This window comes from Elephantulus edwardii, unplaced genomic scaffold (genome assembly GCF_000299155.1).
Source record: "Elephantulus edwardii isolate Elephantulus edwardi_28Jun2011 unplaced genomic scaffold, EleEdw1.0 scaffold00032, whole genome shotgun sequence".
Classification (NCBI taxonomy): domain Eukaryota; kingdom Metazoa; phylum Chordata; class Mammalia; order Macroscelidea; family Macroscelididae; genus Elephantulus; species Elephantulus edwardii.
In genome coordinates, this window is record NW_006399782.1 from 1,808,579 (window position 1) to 1,830,291 (window position 21,713).

General features: G+C 42.4%; 2 pseudogenes; both read left to right on the plus strand.

The window, feature by feature from the left end:
* Positions 1-17,484: 17,484 nt before the first annotated feature.
* LOC102870222 lies at positions 17,485-18,559 on the plus strand (annotated as a pseudogene).
* A 1,718-nt stretch (positions 18,560-20,277) lies between these two features.
* On the plus strand, positions 20,278-21,418 carry LOC102859245 (annotated as a pseudogene).
* The last annotated feature ends 295 nt before the right edge of the window (positions 21,419-21,713 follow it).

Consider the following 21,713-nt stretch of genomic DNA (forward strand, 5'->3'; position numbering starts at 1 on the left):
GGCAAAGGACACACCGACAAAGGAGATTAATCAGAACTGACTTTGACAAGCACTGTGGCAATTGGACAATTAAAACAGACATTTGGATGGCGGGGAAGAAGAATAAGTGGGGAGGAGGGTAGAGAGAATGATGCAGTAATGAAGGAATGAAAACCCAAAATCCCTGTAAATGTTCATTAAAACTAATAAAATTTAATAAAATAAAAAAAGGAAATGCTGAACGAGAAAAAAAATTTAAAAAAATGGTGAGAATTAAGTTATCCTCTAGGAAATTCTGGGCACTGTGCTAAGTATTTTATGAGCATTATTGCATGGTTGCTATTCTCAGGGAGCTCACCAGCTAGCACAGTGTGTGCATGCCTTGTGAGTAATACTAGGAAGTAACACTATGAGTAAGTACTGGGGTAGGGTGTGGAGTTGAGGCACAGAGAAGGAGTCTCCAAATATGGACTCCCTTATTTACTACTAGATCTGGAGGGTTCAAGGGTCCTGTCCAGGATCAGGATTGGGTAAGATCTCTTATAGCCCGGTTGATTGGTGGTTTCATACAGCTTTATTGTCCTCAGCATGCTTGACCTCAGACAGCAAGAGCAAGTCCTTTCTTCTTCAAAATCCAGTCAATTGTTTGTCATCTCTAAAACATTCCTTCATAAGGATAACAAGGACAATCAACCACAGAACATAAGCCCATTGTCATCAACTTGAGTTGCTGTGTACCACTGAATCAGACTGGCCATAGCTGACCCTCCAGCAGGTTTTCAGAGGCAGTTAATCACCCAGGAGGAGACTGCCCATCTTTCTCCCAAGGAGCAGCTGGAGGATTTGAAGCATGTGCCTTCAGGATTGCAGCCCAGCTTCTGGCCACCAGCGTTCCCTCAACTTGAGTACAAGGTCAATTCTCATAAAGATTTTGTTTGCAGGCCTCTTTCATCTCCTATACACGCATTACCTACTCTCATGCCTTTGGAATATTGAATATATTTTGGAAAGAATGAAAAAAATTTGTCTTGGAAGTAGTTCAGTCAGAATGCTCCTTAGAAGGGAGGATGGGGAGACTTCACCTCAGGTGCTTTGTACATGTTCTCAGCAGGGACCAATCCCTGAAGAAGGAAATCATGTTTGGTACAAAGGGGGGTAAGTGAAAAGAGGAAGACCTTTGATGACACACCTTAACACAGTGGCTGTAGCAGTGAGCTCAAACATAACAATGATAGCACAGATGGTGCAGGACGGGGCAATGAGTGCTTCATTCTGTTGTAAAAGTAAAGTTCAAAACGAGACGACAGATCCTGACAACAGTATGCCTTTCACAGCTACCATCATATTTATAACATCCAAATTTTGATGTCTAGCTCTAATTCTTTCTGGGAGAAAGCCTCAGTCTTGTATATTTAACTGTATACTTTGTCCCAGGATCTGAGCACTAAAATATATCCCACTAAATCATCCCCCCCCTTAAATTCTTAACCTTTCCCCAGCAGTTTCTCTACTTACATGACTGGCACCATTTGTGGTTTGCATCAACCCAGGCAGGCCAGTCCACACACACTCCACCGCTCACGCCCAGTCAGCTCCTGCTGATTCAAACTCAGAACGAGATCCAGACCTCATGAACCTCAACATAAATCATTTCAGTAACCTCCCTAAACTGTCTCCCTGACCCTACTTCTGTCCCTCTGTCATTGTGCTTCCTTAACATCAAGAAAACAAAGATTCTCACCACTGGGCCAATAGCAGCACCATGGTAGATGGTGAAGAGATTGAGATTGTTCACAATTTCAGCTTGCTCAGCCCACAATCAACACACTTGGCATCAGCAGCCAGGAAATTAAAAATATGAGATGCATTGGGAAAATCTGCTGTCAGGGATCTTTCCAGAGTGTTCAAGAGCAACGATGTCAGTCTGGAGACTAAGATGTGCCTGGTTCTTTACAATTACTTGCATGGTCTTTACAATTACTTGCAATGCATCAAAGAGCTGGACAATGACTAAGGATGACAGAAGAAGGATCGATGTCTTTGAGGTGTGGTGCTAGAGTAAAGTATTGAACTTACCATGGACTTCCAAAAGAACAAACAGGTTTTATCCTGGAGAAGGTAAAACCAAGTTGATCATTGGAGGCAAGGATTTTGAAGCTCCATCTCACATACTTTGCACATGTGCTCAGGAGGGACCAGTCCTATGAGAACAATGTCGTGCTTGGAAGGGTGGAGGGACAGCACAGGAGAGGGATGATCCTGGATGAGATGGATTGACTCAGTGACTGGGGTAATGGGGTTAGGTGTGTCAGAGACCATGAGACTGGCTCCAGATAGAGCAAGGTTCAGATCTCTTGTTCATAGGGTCACTATGAATCATACTCAACTTGAGGGCATCTAACAATAACAACAACAATGTAGACTCAACACACTGGCCAAAATGCATATTGGATCATTTCACTCACAGCTTAAAATCTTTTCATGACTGACAATTGTCTCAGAAATTACAACGTGGATCAGTAGCTTAAAACTGGATTCAGCAGGGTCTAGGCGCTCCTCAGAGATGTCTCCAAACTGACTAAAGAGGACTCCAAATACTCCATCTCTTCTTTAACTTATGCAACTCCTCTTTGATAAGTTTCCTACCTTGAGATTCTCTATAGGGTTTCTTTTGAGAAGGACAGTTGCTACCCTTCAAAAACAAAACAATAACAACAACAAAGCTTGGAACACCAATGATTTTGATGATTGTACAAAGACAAAGCCAGCTTGACAGTTTGCTCCCTTAGGTCTCACAACAAAATTGACTCAGCAGAGAAAATTTGTAGCTGCAAACGGAATATCCCTAGTGCCAACAAGGACTGAATGCACAGTTCAGAACTCTGCAACTTGTTTGTATGGTCTGGTCTCCTCCTAACTCCACTGTAAACATCTAGGCAGAGAGGGCTGGACTATTTCTTCTTAGCACAACCCATGGTCCAGCCAGCAGTACCTGACCAAGCTCATCTCTCCACAGAGGGTAAGAGTCTGTGAACTAGGTGTCTGCTCCTTCGTGCCTGATCCATCTGTGATGCTTGTCCCCACACCCTCAACAACAAGAATAAAACCAAGTTCAGTGTCAGGAAATGCACCAGGATCTCTGAGGAGAAAGCAAGGAAGTGGGCAGTTTCCATCTGGAGAGGAACGCAGCCTGACCTTGAGAGCCCCAGCCTCCCCTCACCATTACCGCCCACACTTCCTCACACCATCCACAAGTGGGTTCCAGTCAGTCAGACCTGCTCGCCATTTCCCTGACCACGGAACAATGCTCCCCACCCTGTACTCCCATATCAGAAGGTCTCCTTCCTAGAATGGCCCCTCATCTGCCTACCCAAGCCCTCCACGTCCCAAAGGTCAGGCTTAGGCCCCCACTCTGATTCTCTCTGATACTTCCCTACTGCCATCCTCACCTCTTCCTGTGAACACTGTGTGAGCATCTATCAACTTCACTATATCTCTTGTGTTGTAACTTACCTTTGTTGTTGTTGTTGTTGATTACCTTTGAGTTGAGCACGACTCATGGTGATCCTATGAACAAAAGGTCTTTCTATAATTATCAACATTTATCAAAGTTCATAAAGTTTCCAGAGGCATGTTGTTTAGGAAAGGGATGTCACTTCTCCTTCCAAACCTGTCGTAAACAGTCTTAAACTGGCAGCTCCACCAAACACTGTCCACCATGGGTAATCGTTATGACATTTGACACCCCCAGTGGCACAAAGTTCAGCATCATAGCAACCCCAGGTTACCTCAGTAATTTACCTTTAGTCTCAAACATCCTGTAAACTTCTTACAGGCATAGGTCATGTGTTCTTCCCAAAACTACTGCCCAGAGCATGGAAAGATGTTCTATAGATTTTTATTGAAAGGAAGGAAAGAAAGAGGAAAGGTAGAAAGGAGAAAGGAAGACAGTAATCCTGCTGTGTCTTGCCTCAAAGACCTTGTTTTTATCTTTTAAACTAAACTTCATAATACTTTGTCCCTGATGGGACTTAGTCTCCCAAAGAAGTCAGTGATTTCTAATTAATTTCTAATTAAGAAATTAGCCTTTTCTTCCAGCTGCTTTTCCAGATGATAATGAGACACAACTCAGGATGAAGGTGGAGTCTAGAGAGAGACTCTGAGGAGAGGCTGGTCCTCAGATCCTTGGACACAGCCAAGAACATAGGAGGCCCCCTGGGGGAGACACCTTCCTCCCTGTCAGTGTGCGAGAATGACTAATTCATTGCACCCAGGAGTGAGTGGTGGGGTGTACACCTGGAACCGGTAGCTCACCCCAGGGCCAAGATCTCAGTGCTCTGGCTCTGGCTCTTGCTCTCCTGAGGGGGTTTTCTCCACCTTGGAATCTCAGCCTCTGGCCATGGGGAGGGCAGCTCTTCCATCCTGGCCTTTCACCTTGGTGGCTGGGCTTGGCCAAGCTAGTGCCTCCCCCAACTTTCCTAGCCTTGGGCACATGACCAGGGAGGGGATTTCCTTTGGGGCCTTAATTGGGAATTGTTCTATTACCCCACGTCAGCTGGCTGCTGGGGGTGAGTTGTCAGTAGTTTCATTTCCCTCATTTGGAATAGAGTTTTTAAGAACCAAGAATCAAAAACGGAAAGAGGAGAGGCCACCACCCACATTGGTACCACCAGAGCTTTCGTGATGCCAGTCCTGGGGAAGCTCGGGGTAACTGTGCAGGCTGAGGGCAAGGAGGGACATTCTTGGAATGTGTATTCCCATTTTCTAGTCTTCTGAATGAGGAAGGCGTGATCTCAAATCCAGAAGTTACCATGTCCTGCTCCTTGATGTGCAAGCTGGTGGAGGCTCTCACCATTCACAAAGCTCTCTGGGGATAATGAGCCCATCACGCCCCTCAATCTCTCATTCCAGTGACTGGCATTTATCCTCAGATTGTCTCTTCATAAGCTAGAAAACACTGTCCAAAGTGTCACATACAATCAAAGTTCTCATGTTGTACAAAGAAGAGCTTGACTGGCAGTGGGACAACGAGAGGAACAGGTACCACAGCTAAACACAGTCCAGTTCAAGACTGAATGGATGAAGAACATGGAGGACCAGACATGAGGTGCTGGGTCATGGGAGGGAGAGCACACAGGTAGGAAGTGACAAGGAAGACTTTCTGGAAGTGCTGGTATCTGAACTGGACCCGATAAGATGGGATGAGGGATGGGGTGGGATTGAAAGAACAATAAGGAAGATATATGAGCAAGGATAAGGCCAAGCCAGGCAGGAGAGATGGCAAGAGAAGATGGCACATCTCAGCACCTCTACAAGCCTGTTCATGGTTCTGCGCTGCTATTTCCCAGGGTGCCCTGGAACACATCTGTTTGCAGTTCTATCTTCTAACTGAGGCTGTGAATCCTGCTGGATGATGGTTTTCCACATCTGAATGCCTCAGCATATAATCTGTTGCTGTGTATTGTTGAGTTGTAACTGACTCATAGCTGACCCACCTGCAGATTTTCAGAGGCAAGAAATCATACAGGAAAAGGTTGCCCATTCTTCTGCTGAGCAGCTGGTGGATTTGAACTATCTGCCTTCAGGATTACAGTGCAGCTTCTTACCACTAGATCACCAGAGTTCCCTGGCATATAATCTAGCACCCAATAAAAGGTGTCCAGCAAAGGTTTCTTAAATGAAGGAAGACTAAACCTCCATTTTCTTCTGTAGAGCAGTTGAAAAGGAGGAAAACTCTGGAGAAGTCATTTGCAGGTCTTTGAGAAGACATTTCCAGAATTATAAAAACCCAGTTGCTGTTGTTTTCAACTCGTGGCAACACCATGTGTGTCAGTATAGAATGAAGCTCTGCAGGGTTGACAGTGCCTGATATTTCAGAGTTGGATTACCAAGTTTTTCTTCCAAGATGTCTCTGGGTGGACCGGAACCTCAAACCTTTTGATTCACAGCTAAGTGTGTTCAACTTTTTGTACCACTATTGCCAATCTCAGAGGCCTACCATAAACTCGAGACCCTGCATGTACCAGTCATCTCTGTGCTCCTTCTGGTTTCATATCTGTCCACTTTCCTCTTCACTCACTCTACTCAAACTTCCTTGTTCCTTATTCAAGTCAAGCAGGCCTTTCCCATTTGGCCCTTAGTAGGCCCACAATTGTACTCCTACCCCAAGTTAGCCACACAGCAAGCTCACTCCCTGACTTCCTCAAGTCTCAGCTCAAATGTAGCTGCTTCAAAGTGGCCTTCTGTGGCCACACCATCCAAAATAATCCACTTAATTGGCTTTTGTGTCAAAATAGGTTTTTTGGGGTTTTTTGCATATCACTGCACTGTTTACACTCTAGTTGTTATTTGGTGCTCTCAAGATCTGAACTTATAGTGACTTTGCATGACAGAATGGAATAGCCACATAGAGTTTTCTAAGCATTTCATTACATGCTATTGTTGTGTACTGTCAAGTCAGAATTGACTCATTAGCTCACCTTTCAACAGCAGTAAATTGCACAGGAGGAGATTGTCCATCCTTCTCCTACATAGTAATGATGGATTCAAATAACATATGCTTGGATTGACAGCACAGTTCCTTATCACTAAGTCACCAGAGCTCCCTTTTCATCACAAAGCCATTGATAATATATTATCTGCCCCTCCTTGGTGCAATATTACAGTTTTTAGAAGTCATTGGGCCAACCTTGATGCTATCTACCCTGCAGACAGCAAAACACAACCCTGTCTGGTCCTGTACCATTTTCAAGATCCTCACTGTGCTCGAGCTTGTCATTGTGGTCATCATGTCAATCTATCTTCTTTTTTTGAGGGGGAGGGAGGAGTCAAAAGGTTTTAATCCAGATTAATAACAGAATATAGTTAAGACAGCTCCTGAAATGTGCACTCAGGCATTTCAGCCTTGAGCCTCACAGCTTCAGGCTGCTGTTCCCAAGTTCTCAGTCCTGTCAATATTGGCTTCCCACCCCAAGATGTCTAACAAAGTCCTCAAGTGAGAGTCTTCCTCTCCGTCACTGACTCTCTTTTTGCCCAAGAATATTATCCTCCTCCAAGGCCTGGCCTCAACCCCAGACTACTCATCTTAAAAATTTGGGAAGCAGAAGTGTCAGCTGCAGGACAAAGAGCAGGTTCCTGAGAAGTAGAGAAATTATAGGAAAGGAAAAAATGTGGGTGGTGGAGACTAGAAAGACAGCGAGACCTTGAAAGTAGGGCGAGATGCAAACTGCCATTGAACAGAGGTCAAAGTGCTCCAAATTCATTCCACATCTACCTTCTCCCAGAGGCTCTATGTGTTAAGGATAAGATTGCTACAGGGGCCCCTGTTGAGCCTCCTGTGACCTGAGAGGAAGGAAGGGTAGAAGGCTCAGAGCAACTTGCTGTGGAGAACAAAGGTGTACGCCCTTGTTGATTTATGGGAGGCCTAGGGCAATGGGCCCTGATCTTCCTGTGTCAATTGTGGTTTTCTGTCAAGTGGTGGCAGGTTGAGCCACAGTCAAGGACCTGGTGGGGTAGGGCCCCCAGAGAGCGAGAGGCCCTATAGTGGGTGCCCTGAATCTGGAAGGTGATTTGTTAGAGTTCCTGTTAGCGGGGGTAGCAGAATGAATGGTGGGGACTAGGACTTCAGGGTGGTGCAAGGTATGCTGGGAAGTGTGTGTTTTAAGTGGCAGTTGGGCAGTTTGGCCACAAGCTGTGGAGGAGGGTATGGTTGGTGGAGGAGGGGAGGCTGGCTAACCAGGAGGCTAACCTTTAATTTCTCTCTCCCTTTCTCACCTCAGCAAACTCGGGTGGCAGGGCGATGGGGCAGGGAGAGGATAGCCTATCAGAATCAGTTACTGTCAGCCTAACATTGAACTTAAAGACCCCACAACTGTAAAGAATATGCTTTCTCACTTTTCACTGCGACCACCACATCAGCCACATCAACCATGCATTTCCCATGTACACCTTGCAGATTCTTTCCCAGGAGACCTTTTGCTCAAATGCTTCCGCCCTCCAGGCATGGAACTTCCTCTCTAGTAGGTCATCTCTAGCCCTAAAACCTTCCCTGTGTAATCCCCTTCTTTCAATCTGCTATCTTAGGTAAAAAAGTCACCTAATTCTTCAGAACACAACAAGGGAACACCACTCGGTTTAAAATCAAGAAAGGTGTGCATCCAGGGCTGTGTCCTTTCTCCATACCTCTTCAATCTATAGTCTAAGCAAATCATTCAAGAAGCTGGACTCTGACAGAAAAGGTGGCATTCGGATTGGAGGAAGACTTATCAACAACCTGCATTATGCAGATCACACAATCTCGCTTGCTGAACATGAGGAGGATTTGAAATGCTTCCTGCAGAAGATCAAAGACTACAACCTTCAATATGGACTCTGTAAAAAATCTTCACCACTGGAATCCATAGGCAACATCATGCTAGATGGAGAAAAGAGTTAAATTGTCAAGTATTTCATCTTGCTTGGATCCTCACCCAACACCCTTGACACCAGTTGTTGTTTTCTGTCATGTCAGAATCTACCCATAGCTGACCCTCTGGAGGATTTTCAAAGGCAATAAATAACATGGGAGGAGGCTGACCATCTTTCTTCCAGAGAGCAGCTGGTGGTTCGAACCATGTGCGTTTGGGATTCCAGTGCAGCACAAGTAGTCAAGAAATCAAAAGACATATTGCATTGGGAAAGTCTGCTGTAAAGGAACGTTCTGATGTCCTCAGAAGCAGTCGTGTCAGTTTGAAGACTAAGGTGGGCCTGATTCAAGCCATGATCTTTAATCATTTGCTACACATCTGAGAGCTAGACAATGAATAAGGATGACAGAAAAAGAACTGATAGTGCCTTTGAGTTGTGGTATTGGGGAAGAGCGCTGGATATTCCGTGGACCACCAGAACAGACAGATATGTCTTGGAGAAATTGTAGCCAGAATACTCCTTAAAGCGAAGGATGGCAAAGCTTCACACACTTTGGGCCTGTTGTTAGGAGAGGCTATTCCGTGGAAAGGGTCATCATTCTGGGAAAGCCGGAGGGTCAGCAAAAGAGAGGAAGACCGGCCCTTAACGAGATGAATTGGCACAGTGACTGCACCAATGGATTCAAGTATGTCAGAGATGCTGAGGATAGTGCAGGATAGGACAGGTTTATATTTACTGCTTTTTGGGTCACTATGAGTCGTATTCAACTTGACAGCACATAACAACAACAGTTCTTCAAGAAATCAGATTCCTAGCAACTGCAGTTTTCCCAAAGACAGCAGAACACTGGCTCAAAGTCTAGGCATCTCACAGTTGGGGGAAACGACATCCTCAACCTCTACCCAGAGTAACAGGAAATATTTAGATCATTAAAATAATGGTTGATAATAGAGAAAATTATTGTTGTTATTTGCCATCAAATGGGAACTGGCCCATAGCAGACCTTCCAGTGGGTTTTCAGAGGCAGTAAATAGAATGGGAGGAGATTTCCCATCCTTCTCCTGCCAAGCAGCTGGTGGATTGGAACTGCTTGCCTCTGGGTTGGTATTGTAATTACTCATTACTAGGCCACCAGAATTTCATTAATAAGGTTGTTTTTGTTGTTAGGTACTGTTGAGTTGAGTATGACTCAGGGTTGGGTAAAAGGGGAAAGGAGGATTCAGAGAGGCCGCAATATGATGTATAAATAATGTCATTATACAATTGTAACTAATGTTTTAACCAAAATACATTTAAATAAAATGTATATTAGTGATTGAATGAAAGCTTCCCTGAAAAACGTATGCATAAATATACAAGAACACCTTCTTATAAATACTTTTTAGTTCTTGATAGCATCCTGATACCTTTTAACATGGAAGGGACTGCTTTGCACAGGCCTAGAGCTCATGAGAAGGAATTCTCTCAATCTAGTGGTAAGAAGCTGTGCTGTAATCCTGAAAGCATACAGTTTAAATTCACCAGCTACTCCACAGGAGAAAATTGGGCAATATCTTTCTCCTGTGTGATTTATTGCCACTGAAAACCTGCTGGAGAGTCAGTCAGCTATGGGTTGGTTCCACCTTGACAGTATTCAATAACAACAGAGTTCATGAGAAGCTTCTCTGGTGGTGTGATGCCGAGGAGTTGTGCTGCCAACCCAAAGGCCCTCAGCTGCTGATGGGCAGTGTCCTCTTGTGTGATTCACAGCCTCTGAAAACCCGCTGGAGGGTCAGGTATGAGTTCGTTCCAATTCAACCTCACAAAGAACAACATAGTTGATGAGAGACCCACTCTATGACAACTAACTTCTTCAGTCTTTGATTCTCAGAAGAGGGCTAAGTCATCAAGAACAGGATCATTTGTATTAGGAATTCTTACAGTGCAATATAATAAAGTCCTGGTTTCCTTCAGGATCTGCAGGCTTGGCACATCCTGGAGAACTTACCGTTTCCTGGTATCAAGGTGATTCATCAAGCAGGGGCTCATGCCCAAAATGACACACTCTATTCCTGGTTATTTCTTTGTGGCACTAATACCTCTCCTGCCTTTATTGCTCGTCATTTTCCTTTCTTTTCTCTCTAGTGAGATAAAAAGAATTAAATAGGCCACACCCACGGGAAACTCCCCTCACACTGCTTTAGAAAATGCTGCATTACAGTTTGAACCTCCTACAATAATTTGATTTGTCAGACAATGGAAGAGTGTTACATAATTTCCACATTATATCATTATATACATGTATTTTGGGAGGACAAAGTTCAAACCACAACAGGAAATATACTATGTACACATACACAGTTGAGGATAACTCATAGTAACCCTATGAACAACAGATCTGAACCCTGTCCTATCCTGTGCCATCCCCATCATCTCTGACACACTTGAACCCATTGCTGCTGTCGCCATGTCAGTCTATTGTGTTGAGTATCTTCCTCTCTTGCTGACCCTCCACCTTTCGAACCATGATGTCCCTTTCCAAAGAATAGCCTTTCCTAGCAACATGCTCAAAGGATGTGAGATGAAGCTATGCCACCCTTGCCTCCAAGGAGCACTTGGGTTGCAGTTTTTCCAAGACATATCTGCTTCTTCTTTTGGTAGTCCATGGGATGTTCAGTGCCATTCTCCAACATCACAGCTCAAAGGCATCAATTCTTCTTTTGTCATCATTATTCATTGTCTAGCTCTTAGATGTACAGCAAGTCATAGAAAAGTTAGGAATACTTAAAATGCTTGCTGCAGAAGATCAAAATTACAACCTTTAATATGAATTGTATTTCAACATCAAGAAAACAAAAATCCTCACCACTGGACCAAAAAGCAACACCATGGTAGATGAAGAAAAGATTCTAATTAATGATTTCATCTTACTTGGATCTACAATGAAGACATTTGGCACCAGTAGTTGGGAATCGAGGGATGTATTGCATTGGGAAATTCCACTGTCAGGGACCTCTCCAAATTACGGAAGAGCAATGATGACATACAGGTATGGTTAAGGATATTTCTACATACTTATTTGTAAATGCCTCATGAATACATGCATATATCCTAGAGCACATAGGGGACAGTTATAGAAAAGTCTTAGAGATCAGAAGTGAACCACTGGATCTGAAGGTTAAAGATCAGTTTCAGGGGACATATAGGCCAATAGGCAAAATGCAGTCCATAAAGATAATGTTCCACACCTTATTGTGGTGAGAGGTATCTGGGGTCTTAAAAGTTTGTGAGTGATCATCTAAGGAGTATTCCAGGAAGTATTTCGTTCAAATAACTAATGATTTGGTTGATGTTGTGTGCTGTACAGTTGGTACTGACTCAAAGCTGACCCTTCAGTGAACTTTTCAGAGACAATAACTTGCATAGGATGAGTTTGCCCATCTTTCTCCCATGTGGCAGCTGGTAGATTTGAACCTCATGCCTTTGGGATTGCAGTGCAGCTTCTTACCACTAGGCCACAATAGCTCTCTAATGGACTACTGACTCACATTAATTATATATAGTCTCCTTTAATTTGTATGAATCACAACAATGTCATTCTAGGGACTATGGTGCATCTGATCCAGGCCATAATCTTCTTAATTGCTTACTATGCATCTGAGAACTGGACAATGAATAAGGATGAAAGAAGACCTGATTCCTTTGAGTTGTGATGCTGGAGAAGAGTTTTGAATGTACCGTGGACTGCCAAGAGAGCAGACAGATCTGTCCTGGACAGGGTTGGCCAGGCTGCTCCTTGGTTCAAAATCAAGGATTTTGAAACTCTGTTTCATGTACTTTGGGCATGTGGCCAGGAGGGACCAGTCCTTGGAGAAGGACATCATACTTGGAAGGGTGGAAGGACAGTGCAGGAGAGGAAGACTCTGGATGAGATGGATTGGCCTGGTCACTAGGGTAACGGGGTCAGTTGTGTTGGAGATGGTAAGTTTGGTTTAGGATAGGGCAGGGCTCAGAACTATTGTTCATAGGGTGGCTATGAGTTGTAGTTGACTCAAAGGCACATAAAAACCAACAACAACTAACCTCAGACCAGAAGAACTAGGTGGGGCCCAACTACCACTATCATTCACTTTGACAAATACCATAATAGAAAGTCCCAGGTTCAATGGGTGAAAATGAAGAACAAAATTCAAGTTAAAAGAACAAAACCAAAACCAAAACCCTAGATTTAGTGGTCATGAAGAGGCTGTGGAACCCCCAAAAGTATGACTTAAGACAATTTTCTAACTTGAAACTCAAGACACTCCCAGAGATCACCTTTCAGATAAGTCATAAAACCCACTGCCATCAAGCTGGTTTCCAATCACAGCAACCTTCCTTCAGGACTTCAAGGACGTATGTAAATCTTTACAGGAGATTTCTCATCTTTCTCCCAAGGAGTGTTTGATGGATTCAAACTGCCAAACTTTGGTTAGCAGCTCAATAGCATATTGCACTGTGCCACTACAGCTCCTTAACTAAATAATAGAAGCACTCATAAATTAAATAATAATACCCATGAAGAATATGCTTTATAAAGCAGTAAACTATATGAGCCCAGAAGAGCAATGCTTGCCCAAGACCAAAGATAAGAAGACAGGCATAGGAAAATGAATGAATGGAAATTGGGACCTCAGGGAGGAAATAGAGTGCTAATACTCCTCGAACATTGTACCCAAAGGAACGAAACAATCTGTGTATGAATAATTGATTAGAAAACTAACTTGCTGTGTGTACTGCCATCTAAAGCACAATAAAATGTTAAAAATTAATAAAATTAATAAATAAAAGAAAAATAACCCCATAAAAATGTGAATACACATTTCTTCAAAGTTATTACACAAATAGCCAAGAAGAGCATATGAAAAGATACTCAACATCATCACCCATTAGTGAAATGCAAATTAAAACCACAGTGAAGACACCACTTCACACCCACTAGATTGACTACAACTAGAGAGACAGCCAGCAAGTGCTGGAGAGAGTGTGTCAGAATTGACAACCTCATATATTCTTATTGGTATGAATATAAAATGGCACAAACTCTTAAGACAATAGTCTAGCAGTCCCTCCCAAAAGGACTTTAGAAATTCCATTCTGAGGCTTCATTGTCAAGAAAAAAGAAAAAGTTGTTGTTGTTGTTGTTGTTGTTAGGGGCCATCGAGTCAAGCACAACTTACAACAACCCTATGAACAAAAGATCTGAACCCTGACCTACCTTGTGCCATCTTCATGATTTCTGAGATAGTTGAGCTCATTGTTCCAGTCACAGTATCTATCTCATTGAGGGTCTTCCTCCTCCAGGAAACAGCCTCTCCTAGCAACATGCCCACATTACATGAGACGAAGCTTTGTCATCTTTCCTGCCAAAAAGTATGCTGACTGTACTTTCTCCAAGACATATCTGTTTGTCTGGCAGGTCTTCAGATATTCAGTGCTATTCTCCAACATCTCGACTCAAAGATTTCAATTCTTTATTGTTCTTATTCATTGTGGAGCTCTCAAATGCATAGGTGGTTGTTGATGTGTGCTGTCGAATTGGCTCATTGTTGACGCTCTAGTGGGTTTTCAGATGCAGTAAATCACATGGGAGTCAATTGCCCATCCTTCTCCCATGGAGCAGCTGGGGTATTAAAACAGCAAAACGGCATGCCTTTGGGTTGACAGCACAATACTTGACTACTAGGCCACCAGAGTTCCCTAATGCCTAGCAAGTGACTGAAAAGACCATGGCTTGAACCAGGCACAACTTAAATCTTCAAACCAATATTGTTGTTCCTCAGTAATTTGGAAAGGGGGATGTGTGTGTGTGTGTGTGTGTGTGTGTGTGTGTGTGTGTATTTGTTGTTATGTGTTGTTGAGTTACCTGTAACTCACAGCAACCCTATGTACAACAGCCCTAAACCCTGCTCTATCCTGTGCCAAACGTAATTGTCTCCAACACACCTACCCCCATTACCCCAGTCACTAAATCATTCCACCTCATGGAGGGTCTTCCTCTCCTGTGCTGTCCCTCCACCATCCCAAAAATGATGTCCCTCTCCAAGGACTGATTCCGCCTTGCAACCTGTCCAAAGTATGTAAGATGAAGCTTCAGAATCCTTGCCTCCAAAGAGCAACCTGGCTTCACCCTCTCCAAGATGAACTGTTTGTTCTCCTTGCAGTCCATGGTGTATTCAATACTCTTCTCCAACACCACAACTCAAAGGCATCGACTCTCCTTCTATCATCCCTAGTCATTGTCCAGCTCTCTGATGCATAGCAAGTAATTGCAAAGACCATGGTCTATATCAGGTGTACCTTAGTCTCTAGACTGACATCGTTGCTCTTCAGTACTTTAGAGAGGTCTCTCTCTGACAGTAGACTTTCCCAATGCAATTTGTCTTTTGATTTCCTGGCTGCTGGTACCAAGAGTGTTGATTGTAAAGCCAAGCAAACTGAAGCTGTGAACAATCTCAATCTCTTCACCATATGCTGCCCAGTGGTGAGAATCTGTTTTCTTGATGCTGAGCCTCAATCCATATTGGAGTCTGCAGTCCTTGACCTTCTGCAGCAAGAGCTTCAGGTCCTCCTCAGTTTCAGCAAGCAGGGTTGTGTCATCTGCGTAACACAGATTGTTGATGAATCTACCTCCCATCCTGATGCCACATTTCTCCTTATATACTGACTAATTTTAAAAGATCAAATAGATTGGCAAGCTCTGGTGGCCTAGTGTCAAGAAGCTGCACTGCAATCTCAGAGGTACACAGTTCAAATCCACCAGATGCTCTGCTGAAGAAGGAGGAAATATCTCCTCCTGTACCAGTCAGACCTGATTTGACGGTACACACAAAAAAATAATGAAATTTTTAAAAAGTTTAAAAAAAAAGTTTAAAAAATTTTTAAAAAAATCAAATACAATGTTTTTCACACAAGATCCTTCCAAATTCCTTCACCTCCCATCAAATTGTGCAACCCTATGATTAACACCCCACCATATTCCTACCTATTCCCTTGGATCCTCATACTCATTGTACAATAATGGCTTTATACAGTATTTGTCCTTGTGGGACTCACCATAATACTCTCTAATCCCTCCCAAGTTAGGTAGTAATTTACAAAATCTTTGCTCCTACAAGCTGTGTGGTATTCTATTGTGTGAATGTATCACAACTTCTCAATCCATCATTTATGGTTGGACATCTGGGCTGTTTCCATGTTCTTGTGATGGTGAATAACACTGCTGTGAACATTGGTGTACAAGTCTCCATTTGAGCCTCAGTTCTCATTTTCTTGGGATATATTCTAAGCAATAGAATGTTGTTGTTGTTAAGTGCTGTCGAGTCGCAGGCGACTCATAGCGACCCTATGAAGGAGAGTCCTCGACGCTTGGGTGCCTTTCATCCTCTCTCCAGGTTCATAGGGTTTCCAGAGGCAAGCTATTATGGAAGTGGATGCCACTCCTCTTTCCAAAAGCAATGGAATAGCTGGGTCAAAATGACTGGCAATAAGAGAGATGCAAAACAAAACCACAGTGAGACACTATCTCACTCCAGTAGCCATGGCAAAGTTTAACAGGACAGCAAGTAATAAATGTTGGTAAGGATGTGGTGAGATAGGAACACTTTTACATTGGTGGGACTGTAAAATGGTACAACCATTCTGGAAGGCAGTTTGGCGCTTCCTCAAAAAGCTAATCATAGAAATTCCATATGGCCCAGCTATTCCACTTTTTGGGGAGGTCTTTAAATACAGTCTTTTCTGAGATCCTGCTGCTGCCAAGAACACATTGGCACAAACACTATGGGAAGCAGTTTGACACTTAAGCTGTGAATAAAAAGTCCCACAATCATTTGATCTAGCAATTGCCCTACTAGGTATATGTTGTTGTTATTAGGTGCCATCAAGTCGACTCTGACTTATAGCAACCTTATGAACAGCAGATCTGAATCTTGCCCCACTCAGTGCCATCCTCATTATCTCTGATATTCTTAAGCCCGTAGTTACAGTGACTGAGTTATCCATCTCATTGAGAATCTTCCTCTCTTTTGATGACCTTCCAACCTTCTAAGCATGATGTCCTTTTCTAAAGGCCAACTCCTACTAACAACATGTCCAAAATAAGTAAGACAAAGCTTCACTATCCTTGCCTCCAAGGATCACCCTCCCTGGTTGTACTTTCTCTAAGAGAATTAAGAGCTACAACGCAAAACAACTGTGAGATATCATCTCACCTCAACAACAATAGTAAGGTTCAACAGGGCAGCAAACAATGAATGCTGTTGAGTTTGTGGAGAGATTGGAACCCTATTCACTGCTGGTGGGAATGTAAAATGGTACAGCCTCTCTAAAAGGCAGTCTGGCGCTTTCTCAAAGAAAAAAAAAAGTTAGAAATAACTTTTGACCCAGAAATTCCTGTACTGGGAATATACCCTAAAGAAACCAGAGCCGCAATTTAGAGAGATGTATGCACACTCATGTTTATTGCTGGATTATTTACAATAGCGAAGAGATAGAAGCAACCCAAGTGCCCATCAATAAATGAATGGATATAAATCTATGGTATGTTCATATTGTCGTTGTTTGCTGTTGAGTCAGAACCAACCTATAGTTGACCCTCCTGCGGGTTTTTAGAGGCAGATAATCACACAGTTAATCACACAACCTTCTCCTGTGGCGCAGTTAGTGGCCTTGGCCTTGAACCTGTGCCTTCAAGATTGCAGCACAGATTCTTATAACTAGGCTACCAGAGCTGCCTATGGTACATTCTCATAAAATGGACTATTATCCAGCATTAAAAAACAACGAACTTGTAAAAATTGTGCAATATGGAGGATCCTAGAGGATATTATGCTGAGTGAAATATCTCTGTCACAAAAGGATAGATACTGCATTGTTCTACTGTTGTAAAATAGGTTAGAAATGAGGGATGGTTGGAGAGAATGGGAAAAGAGTGGATAGATGAACACTGCAGTAGAACAGATCGGGGGGGGGGGGGAGCAGGAGAGGGACGCCACCCAGCAGTAGATGCTGTCTTAGCCGCTGGAGCGGTAGTTGCCTTGGTGTGTGAGCTTGGACTTGGTTCCCTCTCCCGCCGCCGCCATGGGCTGCACGTTGAGCGCCGAAGACAAGGCGGCGGTGGAACGGAGGGAGGAAAATGATCGACCGCAACTTAGGAGAGGACGGCGAGAAAGCGGCCAAAGAAGTAAAGCTGCTCCTGCTCAGTGCTGGAGAATCTGGTAAAAGTTCCATCGTGAAACGAATGAAAATCATTCATGAGGATGGATATTGAGAGGAAGAATGTAAACAGTATCAAGTGGTTGTCTACAGTAATACTATACAGTCCATCATTGCGATCATAAGAGCCATGGGACGACTAAAGATTGACTTTGGGGAAGCTGCCAGAGCAGATGATGCCCGTCAGTTATTTGTCTTAGCTGGCAGTGCTGAAGAAGGCGTCATGACCCCAGAACTAGCAGGAGTGATTAAGCGGTTCTGGTGAGATCGGGTGTGTGTGGTGTGTGTGTGTGTGTGTGTGTGTGTGTGTGTGTGTGTGTGTGCAGGCTTGCTTCAGCAGGTTCAGAGAATATCAGCTCAATGATTCTGCTTCAGATTACCTAAATGATTTGGATAGAATATCCCAAAACAACTATATTCCAACTCAGCAAGATGTCCTTTGGACTAGAGTGAAGACTACAGGCATTGTGGAAACACATTTCACCTTCAAGGACCTTTACTTCAAGATGTTTGATGTAGGAGGCCAAAGATCAGAACAAAAAAAGTGGAGTCACTGTTTTGAGGGAGCGACAGCGATTCTCTTCTGTGTGGCTCTCAGTGATTATGACCTTGTTTTGGCTGAAGATGAGGAGATGAATCGTATGCAAGAAAACATGAAACTGTTTGACACTATTTGCAACAACAAATGGCTTACAGACACTTCAATAATTCTCTTCCTCAACAAGAAAGATCTTTTTGAGGAAAAAATAAAAAGTCCATTAACTATCTGTTATCCAGAATACACAGGTTCCAACACATAGGAAGAGGCTGCTGCTTACATTCAGTGCCAGTTTGAAGATTTAAACAGAAGAAAAGATGCCAAGGGGATGTGCAGTTTGTTTTTGATGTTGTTACAGATGTCATCATTAAAAACAACTTAAAGGAGTGTGGACTTTATTAAAGAGTGGGTGTCCATAAAAGTTATTACAGTGTGTGGAGTATTGAGACCAGACTTTTGCTGTCTAATGGGACAACTGCAAGCATGAATGGGACCAGGGAATGGCAGCAGCATGTAGAATCTCAGCATTCTTTAGCACGATCTTCTATATTAGGGAATTTTAATTGACATGATCAAGTCAGACATTGGAATTGGAACAACTGTAAAGTATGATTAGATAACTGAACCTTCACTTGGATTTCATAATCTCAGATGTTTAGGGATGATGTGAAGTTGAGGTGCTGCATTCCAGAACTTCAATGTATAGCTGACTCCTTCCCCACCCCCATCCTCCTTTACAAGCCACCAGTGGTTGCTCATTTTAAAAAGTTTATTATTTTTCCACCAAGAGAAAAATAACTCTACTAAATTTTATTTCTATGAAAAAGAATATTAAAACACAAACAATGTTAACTATGCACATGATGTGATCAGATAATCTGAAAAACTTCCTCTTAGTAAGAACTCTTTCTCTTTTTAATACTTGGTATGACTAGAATATATTGTTTATGTAACTACATAAAATTATTCCAGGTTCTTAGGGTTATAAGTTCAGCTTTTTAAAAATGAAATTTATGTTACTATCCTGCTCAAAGTACCATTATGGTTTCAAACCACAAATTACACTGGCGAGTTCTGCAATAAGGTTCTGGCTCTCTCCCTCTCTCTTTTTTAAAAATTGTGGTTGAAGATTAACCTGGTTTATGCTGATTACCAAATTACTAGATAAATACTGACATAGTATGATAAAACCAGCTTCTTGGGTACAGACACGCCTCAAAGTGGCTGCCAATTAGAAATGCAATTACTCAATTCCAAACCTACGGCTTTGCTGCTACATACCTACTAAATTGACCAGTTTGATTCTTGTGTGTCTCTGTCAGGGAATTTTGTAAAAGATGCCCCTTGTTTTCCATCTTCCATGGTCTTTTCTGTTGGGAGACATGTAAAAGTGTATTAACAGTGAATGCTTTTACTTTGTAAATGTGGTGCCAAATCCCTGTTTGCCATTGTTTTTATTGTAGCAATGTTAACTGTAGTAATTCTTTTCTTTTGCTGAAACTGTTGCATTTCGGTACTTTTTTCTACTTTGTCATGTGTACAGATTTTAATCTGTTAAAGTTGGCAACAGTATTAAAATGGTGAATAAAGAGTCAAAAAAAAAAGAACAGATGAGGGGGAGAACCGTTCAAAAGAAATATATGACTGAGCATTATATGAATGAGAACAATTTGGAATAAGAGGTGCACTGTAGGGTGAAGAGAGAAGATAATGTGAAAAAATGAATTTTTTTAAAAGAGCTACAACACAAAGTGTCATATGCACAGTCACGTTTATTTCAACATTACTTATAATAGAAACAATCCTAGTGTTCATGAATAGACAGTGGCTAAAGTAATGATGGGAAGAATTTAGAGAAAAGCTGAGCTGACAGCAAAGAATTGAATAAGAAGCATAATTTGGATGTCTCTGTGCCCTTTCCCCAGGTTTGCCTCTTCTGCCGGTTTTCTTTGTTGCATTTATAACTGCTATGAAGACACCACAGCTTCATAAACCTGACAACGAGGAGTTCTTCCTAAATTCCAAACGCCAGAAAGAAACTTAACCCAGCATATGGAACCCACCTATCAAACAGCTTTCTATCACCGTGCCTTCATACAATGAAAAGATCGTCTGTGATGATGGATGAAGTAGTTGATGATGACAAGACTTCAAAGACAGCTTTTAAATAGTGCGAGAAATATGGAAGTGACAAAGTAGGGGTGATTACGCTGATGAAGAATCATGGGAAAAGCTATCAGGAGTTACTGCTGTTGTTATGTGCCATTGAGTCACCTGTGACCCCATGCACAGCATCTCTGAAGCTTGCTCTGTCCTGACCCAGTCTCACTGATTCTGACAACCCTACCACCATTTTTCCAATCACTGTATCAATCCATCTCATCCAGGGTCTTTCTCTTCTACACTGTCAGGGTGAAGCCAGGCTGCTCCTTGGAGGCAAAGATTCTAAAGCTTCATCTGACATACTTTAGGCATGTTGCAAGGAGGGACCAGTTCTTGGAGAGGGACATCATGCTTGGAACGGTGGAGGGACAGTGCAAGAGAGGAAGACTTGGATGAGATGGATTGACTCAGGGACTGAGATAATGAGGGTAAGTGTGTCAGAGACAATGAGGTTGGCTAAAGATACACGTTGTAGATAGTGTTGCTATGAGTTGCTAGTGACTCAAAGACATAAAAACAACGACATTCAGTTCTCAAGGAAAAAAGAGCTTTGTGGCCAATGCTGGTGGAGCCACAGAGTTTTCAGATATTAATAAATGGAAAAGAAACTGAATGATCTGCATCGTTGGCCTGATAATAGGGCCATTACATGTGGATCTCACCTGGAAAAAAGAATCAATTGCTCAGCGTTGTTACTTCTGTACTCTCCTCTTGTATGGATTCTACTTTCTGGTAGGGTTCCTTTGTGTCAAAGAAATCAGGGACACACAGGGTGGTTCAAATTGTTCACATGAGAAGCAGCTTCATGGACATTTTCATCTCTGCACATTGAATGATGGGCATTTGATGTAGAGTTCTTTACATAGCACAGTTCTTTAAACTGAGACTAGCAGAAGTTGCTGTCAACTAGACTGCAATGGAAGGCTCTAAATTAGTTCCATTTTGGAGCCGGGTACAGATGGGCAAAGACCTACTTTTATATGACTTCGTTATTTGACTAGTGCATTGAGGCTTGAGCACACTGGAAAAAAAGAATTGGGTTATTTGTTGTCTCTGATTATATTCTTATACACAGCATTGTCACATTATTTCATATGAAATGAAAGTTTTGAATAAAGCTGGAATAAACCTAAAATATATCTAAAATAATTATGGTATATTTTACACAATGGAATAATATACATAACTAAAAAGTGATCAGAAATTTGTGAAATATTACACAAGGTGGGTGAATCTAGAACAAATTAAGCTGAATGATAGAAAATGCTACTTAAAAAAGGACAGTTATAAGATCACTATTGTAAAAATATAAGGAAAGTTTACAAAGGATGGTAAAGGGAGGAAAGGGAAATAAAAATAAATGGTTAAGTTGGGAAAATGAAAGGCATTATAC